Here is a 9,784-nt window from a genome sequence, read left to right as displayed (position 1 = left end):
TTTTTAGCTGTCTGAATGTAACGCAATAATACTATAATATAATTCAATAATAATAATCCATTATCTATATTTGCTTAAATATGTAATATAAAGATACAAGGTCACATATAACTGTGTCTTGATATTCACTGTCCATACTAAAAATATACAGTTACTGTTACGTATACTTTAGATTTTCAGTACAAGCAATGAATATTGAAACGTAACTTATATGAAGCAATTAAACTTTTTATTACTCACTTACCTGTTAAACAAAGCTTTTCATGAGGCGTTTAAATTTTAAAACATTTTAATTTTCTAAGAGAAGAACGATGTTTTTTTTATTTCTTTCTTTCTCTCTCCGTTTCTAAAATTGCTTGATGTAACTCTGTAAAAATAAAAAGTTTAATTACTTCATATAGACTGCGTTTCTATATTCATTACTCGTAGTGAAAATAAAGTTTACATAACGGTAGCTAAATTTCAAGTGTGAATAGTTAATATCAAAACATAGTTATCCTTGTAATGTCATATGTCACATATAAACAGATATAAGTAATAAATGAAACAATTTAACTTTATATTCCCTGCTTACCTATTAAATAAAGTTTTCTATGAGTCACTGAAGGCATTTCAATCTTCTAAGGAAGGGCTTGAGCAGAATGGCTGACTTATAATTTTAAGACAATGTTTTATGCTTTAATTCTTTGTCTTTCGTAACGCACAATACTGTCTTGTGTTCTCAAGACTCTCAAGTCTTAAACATTGTTGACAGTTTCGTAGAGCCTAAGCAGAATGGTTATCTTGACAGTGTTTTATGCCCTGAGTTTTATGCCACAATACTGTATAGTATTGTGCGTTACATAAGACAAAGACTTAAGGCATAAAACACTGTCAAGACAGCCATTCTGCTTAGGCCCGAAGTACGAAGCTTTCTATTCTCTTCTTTCTCTCTCTGTTTCCAAAATTATTCGATGTAACTGTATAATAAAAAGTTAAAGTTTAATTGCTTTATATAAACTACAATAATTATCTTTTTTTGCAAAGTAACAATACGTTTTCTTTGCACCAATTGATTCATCTTATTATTCTGTACATAAAAGTGTTAAAGTACAGTTACCAAAAAATGAATAGTTTACGAGATATTTTATATTTTATGTCAAAAAGTACCAGAATAAAATATGAAATATTTCGTAAACTATTTTGATAACTCTACCTTAATACCTTTATATGTAGAATAATTAGAAAAATCATATTATAAAAAAAAAATTATACAATTCTGTATAAAAAAATAACGATGACCTTTATATAACGATTTTTTAAAAATTAGTTTTACCATTATTTGACTTCCTTGATATCCTACAACTTTTGTCTAAAACGTTTTTCCACATCTTCTATATTTTTTTAGATTTCCCTGGAGTATTTAAAATAGCACACCCTGTATATACATTGTTACGTTATTGTATTATAATATTATATCATGTGATAAAATTGGTAATTTTATTGATTTTAATAATAGTACGTAATATAATAACATATATATATAAATATATATATATATATATATATGTATCAGCATAGATACGTAATATACATACATATATATAATAATCTTACCACAAACAAAATAATCTATATGTGATCTTTCCATTTCTTGGTGATTATGTAGTATAACACGACACCCTCTCCGATTTCTTCTTCTTTACTTCTTTTTCATTAATCACATGTTGAGAACTTCTTCACATAACCACGATAACCTGATAAATATTTGATCTAGCTGTCAAAAAATTTATCTGATTAATTAAAATTATTGTTTGATGAATTAGTAAATTATAAGCAATATATTTTTACACATCCATATAGATACACACATACTTGACGTACTTGACGCTGCTTTTTTACTCCTGTCGCATTTTTCCACGCGCACACACACACACACACACACACACTATCTGTCACGTATACTACGTTTACGCGAGCGTTACTTCTGTATGTACTTATATATGATAATTCCTCCACGTAAAGCGGGGTTTTGTAGTAGTTTATGATAATTCATCCCGCGTAATAAACGAGTAAATTATCGTAAATTACTATACAGAAGTAACGCTCGCGTAAACATAATAACGATCACGACTGTCACTATAATACCTATCTCCGATCCGCTGATATTTCGCGTGGCACTTCGATCCTTGCGTGACGCGACCGAAATTCAGAATTAAAGATTTTATATTTATAATAATGATGAGAGATCACATTAATAATAATATTAACCTCGCGACACGACGCGGGACGATTAACCTCGAGAGCTGTCACATCACGACACACACACGACGCACTACACGCACGAAGCTCGCACGAAACTCGCCACACTCCGCGATGACAGTCCCTCACGGGATGAAGCAAGCTACGGCGCGGCAATTAATCGAGATAACCAATCAGCATCGCGGTAAAAAGGCAACAATAAATTCGACTATCGACTTAACACGGCAATTTTAAGATAGGAATACTATTATAGTATAACGTCCATAGACATAGTATTATGGCTGCGTTCCGTTTAACGCTTTCAGCAATATACACATTGCTCTATCTTCATTTGATATTCAATGTGCAACAAAGATAGAATGATGCTTACAGCGCTGAAAGCGTCAAACGGAACGCAGCCCGTGTCCGTGATTGCGTCACTTATTTGTCTCTTGTTTAGCCTTATAAAAAAGAAGGCATTGGAAAATTTCCATTAATTGCAAAATAAACATTCTGCTGAACGCGGCCAATGCCCGTATTCAAGCCGGACGAATCAGCTAGCTTGCTCGCTAAGCGATTGAACGTGATTGGTTGGGATCTAGAAGTAAAAACCAATCATGCGCAATCGCTCGGCGGGCAGACTAGTTTTTTCATTCGGTTTGAACACGGCCATTGTCTCGGTTATAACAAAAACACTGTAACTGCGTGCCACGTGCCGACGTGCCACTGCGTGGTAACAATATTCTGTAAACGGTGTTGGTCGCAGCAGGAGGTGTCTCTCTTGTAAAATATTAAAAGTTTATAAAAATGTGTTTACAAGAAAGTAATAATCAGTAAGTTTTTTTTCTGTTTTTATATCTATTTTTCTATGGACTTACAAGAAAATAATAATACTTTTATAGTAGATTAGAACTTTTATCGTAACAATGAAATGTGTTTGGATGTTATTGTTCTACATTTACACAAGCAAAAGTGCAATATTATTACTTAGAATTGCGAGTGTGTGGATATTATTTAATTCGAGTCATACTTTAGTCTGATGTTTTTATTCAATTCGTCAGATAATTAGTAACTTCGAACAGCTTGATTAATTTTAATAATCCGAATTTTTCCGAGTACTCGATATCTTTGGCTTACTTGAATCTCCAAGGGGCATCCAAATTTTATTTGATATCCTAATTATTTTAAGGTAAAATGATAGAAATTTCATAGGATTATTGATCCGCATATACTAATTATTTCCGAATTACATAGTATTGAGGTTATATCAAGTTATTTATCAACAGCAAGAGCACACGGACTCGTTTTACATATATTTCTATCTTGTTTGGGTTGAGATATATATATATATATATACACACACATAGAGAGAGAGAGAGAGAGAGAGAGAGAGAGAGAGAGAGAGAGAGAGATTGATTGATTGATTGATTGATTAAATTTATTTATGCCCAAACATTTGCTAAAGGGCAAGATATAAATTGCAGATACATAATTAACAAGAGAAGCAATAAGTGCACTACAATGGCTCGTTCAGTGCATTTCATACTTAAACTAACAAATGCAGACATCATGTTAAACCACTGACATAATATAACCTTAAACTAATATTACAACATATATATGTATAACACAGCCACTAACTTATATGACTAGGTAGTGGTGTCATCACACCACCAAATCTTAACCCATAAACCAAAAGCGAAGCTTTAACCAGATTCAGATGCAAACAAATGCAAGCGGAGGAGGTTTTTGAAGACCGGAAGAGAGGACGCGGATGTTATATTATTAGGAAGCGAGTGCCAAAAACGTATTGCAGAGAGACGAAAAGAGTTCCAATAAGTTGTTGTTCTACATGTCGGTATATGAAAGGTCCGTGACGAGCTGGGAAGGCGATCTGATCTCCTAATCGACGAATCAGGTGAAGTGAAAAGCTCACTCAGGTAGTTTGGAGATTGTAGGAACAAGATGCGATAAACCTGACAGCCGAGAAAATACAATCTCCTATTCTCAACCAAGAGCCATCCGAGTCGACGCCTATAGGGCGTAACATGTTCATCGCGCTTGAGATTAAATATGTAACGTATACAGCAATTCACAAGTCTCTGCAACTTTATATTTAACTCATTACTCAAGCCATTATAGACGAGGCAACAATAGTCAACATGTGGTATGATCAACGTCGCAACTAGTTTAATTCGTAGTTCAGTGGAAAGGGAGTTCTTGTTAAATTTTAAACTGTACAACGCATGGTGCACTTTCTGCGATACATGCGAAATATGCTTCTTCCAAGACAGAGTGGGTGTGAAAGTAACACCTAAGTTTCTTACCTCACTAACAAACGGGATAGGTACACTGTTTACCATAATGGGAGGTAAAAGACTAAGATCAATATTTCTTACATAAGCATTACTGCCACAGATCACCACCTTAGATTTAGCCGGATTAAGTTTCAGTCCGTTAGATTCCGCATAATCATAGATAGCATTTGCATCTTTTGAGATTAACTCTAATCCATGACGGATGTTGGCCGGCAAACATGAGAAATAAACCTGAATGTCATCAGCAAATATCATGTGCAGCGCATGCCGCAGCACCTTTCCTATGTCGTTGATAAACAAAAGGAATAAAAGTGGCCCGACCACGGAGCCTTGAGGAACACCCGATGACGTATATAGCCACTCCGAAAAATTCCCAGCGTCATCAACCACAGACTGATAACGGCCTGTTAGGTACGAAAAAATCCACATAAGAACCGCATCAGAAAATCCGATCTCCCTCAACTTGATAAGTAGTATGAGATGTGGAACGGTGTCAAACGCCTTACTAAAATCGAAGAGGATCATAATTGTGATAAGACCACTATCGATACCTTCCCTGATGTCATCGCACACCCGCAGAAGCGCTGTCTGTGTATTGTGACACGGTCGATATGCAGACTGTCTAGGATTAATGATGTTATGCTTGCTTAAGTAATCGGCGATTTGTGAGGCCACAATCCTTTCCAGTAATTTTGACAGCTCTGGTAGATTGGCTATAGGTCTTGTATCAGATGGGGACAATGGAATGCGAATCTTCGAATGAGGGCGGATTAGCGCACGCTTCCATTGAGGTGGAAAAGAAGAAGTTTCTAATGAGCAGTTGAACAAAGCAGTGAGACGCGACGAAATTACAGGCCATGCAATCCTAAGAACACAGAGCGGTATACCATCTGAACCAGATGCATAGGAATGGAGTGGTTCACCCGAGATAAGTTTGAGGATCATATCGGGTGTTACTGCAGAGAACACGAACTCTGGTCTCTGGGATGATCGAGTCATCAAAGCAACAGTAGTACTAAAGTCTGTATACAAGCAAGGTGGCTGAGCATTAGAGACCGAAACATAGAATGAATTTAATTGATTGGATGTGAAAAAGTGTAAAGGGGAGACCAAAGTTGACTTCGCAAGACCTAACCGTGCTAGTTCTCTCCAAAGTTTAGCAGGGTCAGTGATATCTTTGAGAGTATTAAGCTGAAATTCACTTTTAACACGTTTGATATCTAAATTAAGTTGGTTTCGGAAAAGTCTGTAAGTGGCGTAGTCAAGTAAACCTCCGGAACGCCTCGCCTGGTTGTATAGCCGATTTCGAGTACAAATCTTAGCCCTTAGCTCATCCGTGAGCCATCGTACCGGGGGCCTCTTAACCGTAAATACCTGCTTAGGGGCAAACACGTCTAATGTTCGCAGTAGAGTGTCCGACAATCTCACACAAAGCCCCTCAGCATCCACGACGCCTATCCGGTCATCTGGCTCCACGCCAGCTCCACCGGTCACGACGGATAAAGGTTCATTAATTACAGAGTGAAGATGATCACAAAACTCGTTATAGTCAATGGATCTATAACTACGCCTCGTAATGGTACGCTCAATTTCCAGTTTAGTGCTCAGAGAAAGCGACAGCTCTATAAGGTCATGACCAGCTATGAACGGACACTCAGATTTAGTGAACGACATTATTTTTTCGCTGTCATCCACCGCTAAAACATCAAGCCACGAGTCGGCGGAGGCTGTGTGATGCGTAGCCTCCGACTGTACTATATGCATCGCCATATTTGACATGAGTTCGCGGAAATAGTCGGCCTTAAAGTTGCTTGTAAGAAAGTTGCAGTTAAAGTCACCGCCAATAATTACATTTTTATATAGGTGCGATACACTAAGGAGTGCCTCAGTAAACTCACTCAGGAGAAGGCCTTTTGGTCTCCTATAAACCGATGCAAATAAAACAGATTCATCATTCGGTAGACGGATCTTACAAATGAGATATTCGGGAGCATTCACATCACCTCTTGCAGAAGTGGCAATAACCGCAACCCTCATTGAGCTGTGAATATAGCAGGCAACTCCACCACCCCTCATACCAACGCGATCATGTCGGATCAGAAAGTAACCGTCCAGGGCCACGAGATCATCAGCAACCTCAGCATTTAGCCATGTTTCGGACACGGAGATAATGTGGTATACATTAGAATTAAAATGCAGTCTTACTGAGTCTATGTGACCACGAAGTGAATTCGCATTAAACTGAGCTACGCGGAGGCAGCATGCTGAAGCGTGATGAATAGCAGGGGATGTCGCGCAACGTGTTCGGTTCTGTCAATTAATCTTGGCGAGGTCTGAGTCGGAGTCAATAAAGATAATCGGAGCGCCATCAGATAATCTGACACATATTCGACATCCTCTCATCCAGACATACTTATAAGACTTATCTCCAGCAACACGTCTAGTCCGCTGCAGCAAATCATACGTGGCCCTAGGCAGCAACTCATTCACATAAATGTTACGGTCAGAGTCAACGTCACAGACCTCACGCTGTTTAAGAGACCGTTTTACTTTCTTTTTGGCTACTACTGTATCACGGACTGCACCAGAAGTTAGGGTGACTATGAGCGAGTCTGTACCTACGGGGCTCGAAGGACTGTCAGAAGTTACGGTCACTCGCGGTTTCCGCGCCATAGGTCTAATGCCGAGAACGTGGCTAGAGAGGTCTGGAATATCCAATACTTTAAATACATTACTGACCAACTCCAAAGGAGTGATCGACAACCCTTTAGGGACTCCCGAGATAACTAGTTTGTTTTCGTTTTCATCTCGAGTGTGCGGAACAGACCGAGCAGCCTTCAAGTCCCGGATATCACAAGCAAGAGCAGAACTTTCCTGCTCAAGTTTATCGATGCGCAACGCACTCTGGGCAACCGTGTTAGCAATAAGATCAAGTCTATTCAGTTTATCACTAATCTCGACATTAATACGCTTCTGATCTTCAATAAAAGCCGAAAGCTTAGCGTCTGACTCCCTCAGTTGGTCAGATAGTCTTTGCAGCAGCACATTGGTCGCGATCTGCTCCTGCAACTGCGCTTGTCCCTGAGTGGCCGACGATCCACTCGTAAAATCGAAAGAGTGTGCACTCGGTTCAGAGATAGGTGTAAGAGGTGTGTCTAATGAGGCCGCAAGAGACTTGCAGCACGTATCCGCATATTTTGTTGTAGCATACGGTTTGACACAACCAGGATGGAAGATCCTCTTACACTCCACACACTCAAGTAGTTGATTAGCGATCGTCTTTTTACATCTGGCACACGTACGCGGTTCCATAATTCTTAGACGGCTTATGTCACACGATGCAACTACGACGCTCTACAACTATACTAAGTCTCATGCGGTTCTGTAACAAGCGCATGCGCGCCAGTAGACACTTCACGGCGCAGCCAATAGCCTGAAGCCTTCACACAGTCACTCGCACAACCAGGTCGTATTCGAGCCACACGCGTACCAGCAGCAGAGTGCAGAAGAAGCAGGTGTACAAGACACACGTGTTAACACTACCAATCAGAAGAAAGTACAGCAGTTCGCGAGAGAGAGAGAGAGAAAGAGAGAGAGAGAGAGAGAGAGAGAGAGAGAGAGAATGAATGAATGAATGAATTGATCTTTATTAGCCTTCTCGGCTATTTTTTACAACACATAATCTTACAATAATTCCTCTACATGAGGTATAATATATACTTTTAACTTCCGTTTAAATTGTTCGATCCTCTCGCATTGCCTTATATCAAATGGTAGGGCGTTATACATATTTAGACCTTCATAGAATAGACTCTTTTGTCCGCCCCTCGTTCTACGAAACCGCACCACAATATTCTCAGCCTGTCTTGTTTGTCTGTTACTCACATCACCTACTATTTCTATTTTGCTACCTAATTGTCTAGGCATTATTCCTCTTATTATTTTAAAAATAAAAATGCATACATTATATAATAATCTCTGTTTTATATTCATAAAGTGGAGTGCTTGCAGCATCAGGTCTACCTTGGTACGTCGATCACATTGAAGTATAACCCTCATAGTTCGATTTTGCGCAACTTGTAGCCTATTCAGTAATGTGTCACCCATACCAATTAATAACGTTGCACAATACTCAAAGTGAGGTGCTATGATAGACTTATACACAGTACATCGAGTGTACGCCGATATATCATTTCCTATTCTGTTCAGAAAACTCACTTTTTTCCCTATTTTTTTTAACATATAATCACAGTGATTCTCCCAACGGAGTTTACTATCGATCATTACACCCAGATGTTTCGTTATCTCGACACGCTCAATTATAGTTCCATTCAAACTTTTTACTATTATGTCTGTTTTTATTTCTTTCCTTATACTTCTAACTATCATATATTTGGTCTTATCTGCATTCATTTTTAACATATTCACATTTATCCATTTTTCAAGTATACCGAGCACCATATTTAGTTTTATTTCTATTTCCTCACAACTTTCTCCTGTTACACTTGCGGTCGTGTCATCTGCAAATAATCTAAATATACTTCCCTCCGGACAGACTTTAACTATATCATTTATATACAAAATAAACAATAGAGGTCCTAATACTGATCCCTGTGGCACGCCATATACTGTCTCAATTATTTTAGAACACATATCATTGAATCTAACTTGCTGCTTTCTATTACTTAAATACGATCTTATCCATTCCAGTACCACTCCTCTTATTCCATACTGATATAATTTTTCCACTAATCTTACCCTATCTATTGTCTCAAACGCTCTCCTGAAATCCAGGAATAACACCCCCACCATTTTTTTCTCCTCAATTATCAACTTCCATTCTTCGATAAAACTTTGAATTGCTGTCTCACACGACTGCTGTTTCCTAAATCCCGATTGGTATTCGGTTATTATTTCATTGTCATCTAGAAATTTTTCCAACTGTTTTTTTACAACTAACTCTAATACTTTTTCATATATCGGTAACATATTAATCGGTCTATACTCGCTCGCTTTTTTTGGTTTGTTTACCTTTGGTATCGGTATTATCGTGGATGTTTTCCATCCTTCTGGAAATTTACCTGTCCTAAGCGAATCATTTATTACCCCTACAAACTCATCTTTTATCACAGGTAGCACCATTTTCAGTATATCACTATTTATCCCTTCCTCTGTTCCGTTCTTTCGTGGTAGTTCCCTAACGATTTGTTCCAAATCACTTGCACTAATTGGCTCAAAATTTTCCA

The 9,784-nt window shown here is 38.0% G+C and overlaps 1 long non-coding RNA gene across 1 annotated transcript; it reads right to left on the bottom strand.

Moving 5' to 3' along the window:
* Positions 1-1,376: 1,376 nt before the first annotated feature.
* On the bottom strand, positions 1,377-2,268 carry LOC112465779. Its single transcript, XR_003042063.1, has 3 exons — positions 2,128-2,268; positions 1,597-1,756; positions 1,377-1,417 (listed from the first exon to the last, which is right to left on the bottom strand). It is a non-coding gene; the product is annotated as an uncharacterized LOC112465779 (long non-coding RNA).
* Positions 2,269-9,784: the final 7,516 nt, after the last annotated feature.

This window comes from Temnothorax curvispinosus, unplaced genomic scaffold (genome assembly GCF_003070985.1).
Source record: "Temnothorax curvispinosus isolate PA1 unplaced genomic scaffold, ASM307098v1 QBEX01015519.1, whole genome shotgun sequence".
In the NCBI taxonomy this organism is placed as follows: domain Eukaryota; kingdom Metazoa; phylum Arthropoda; class Insecta; order Hymenoptera; family Formicidae; genus Temnothorax; species Temnothorax curvispinosus.
This window is presented reverse-complemented; position numbering and strand designations above follow the sequence as displayed.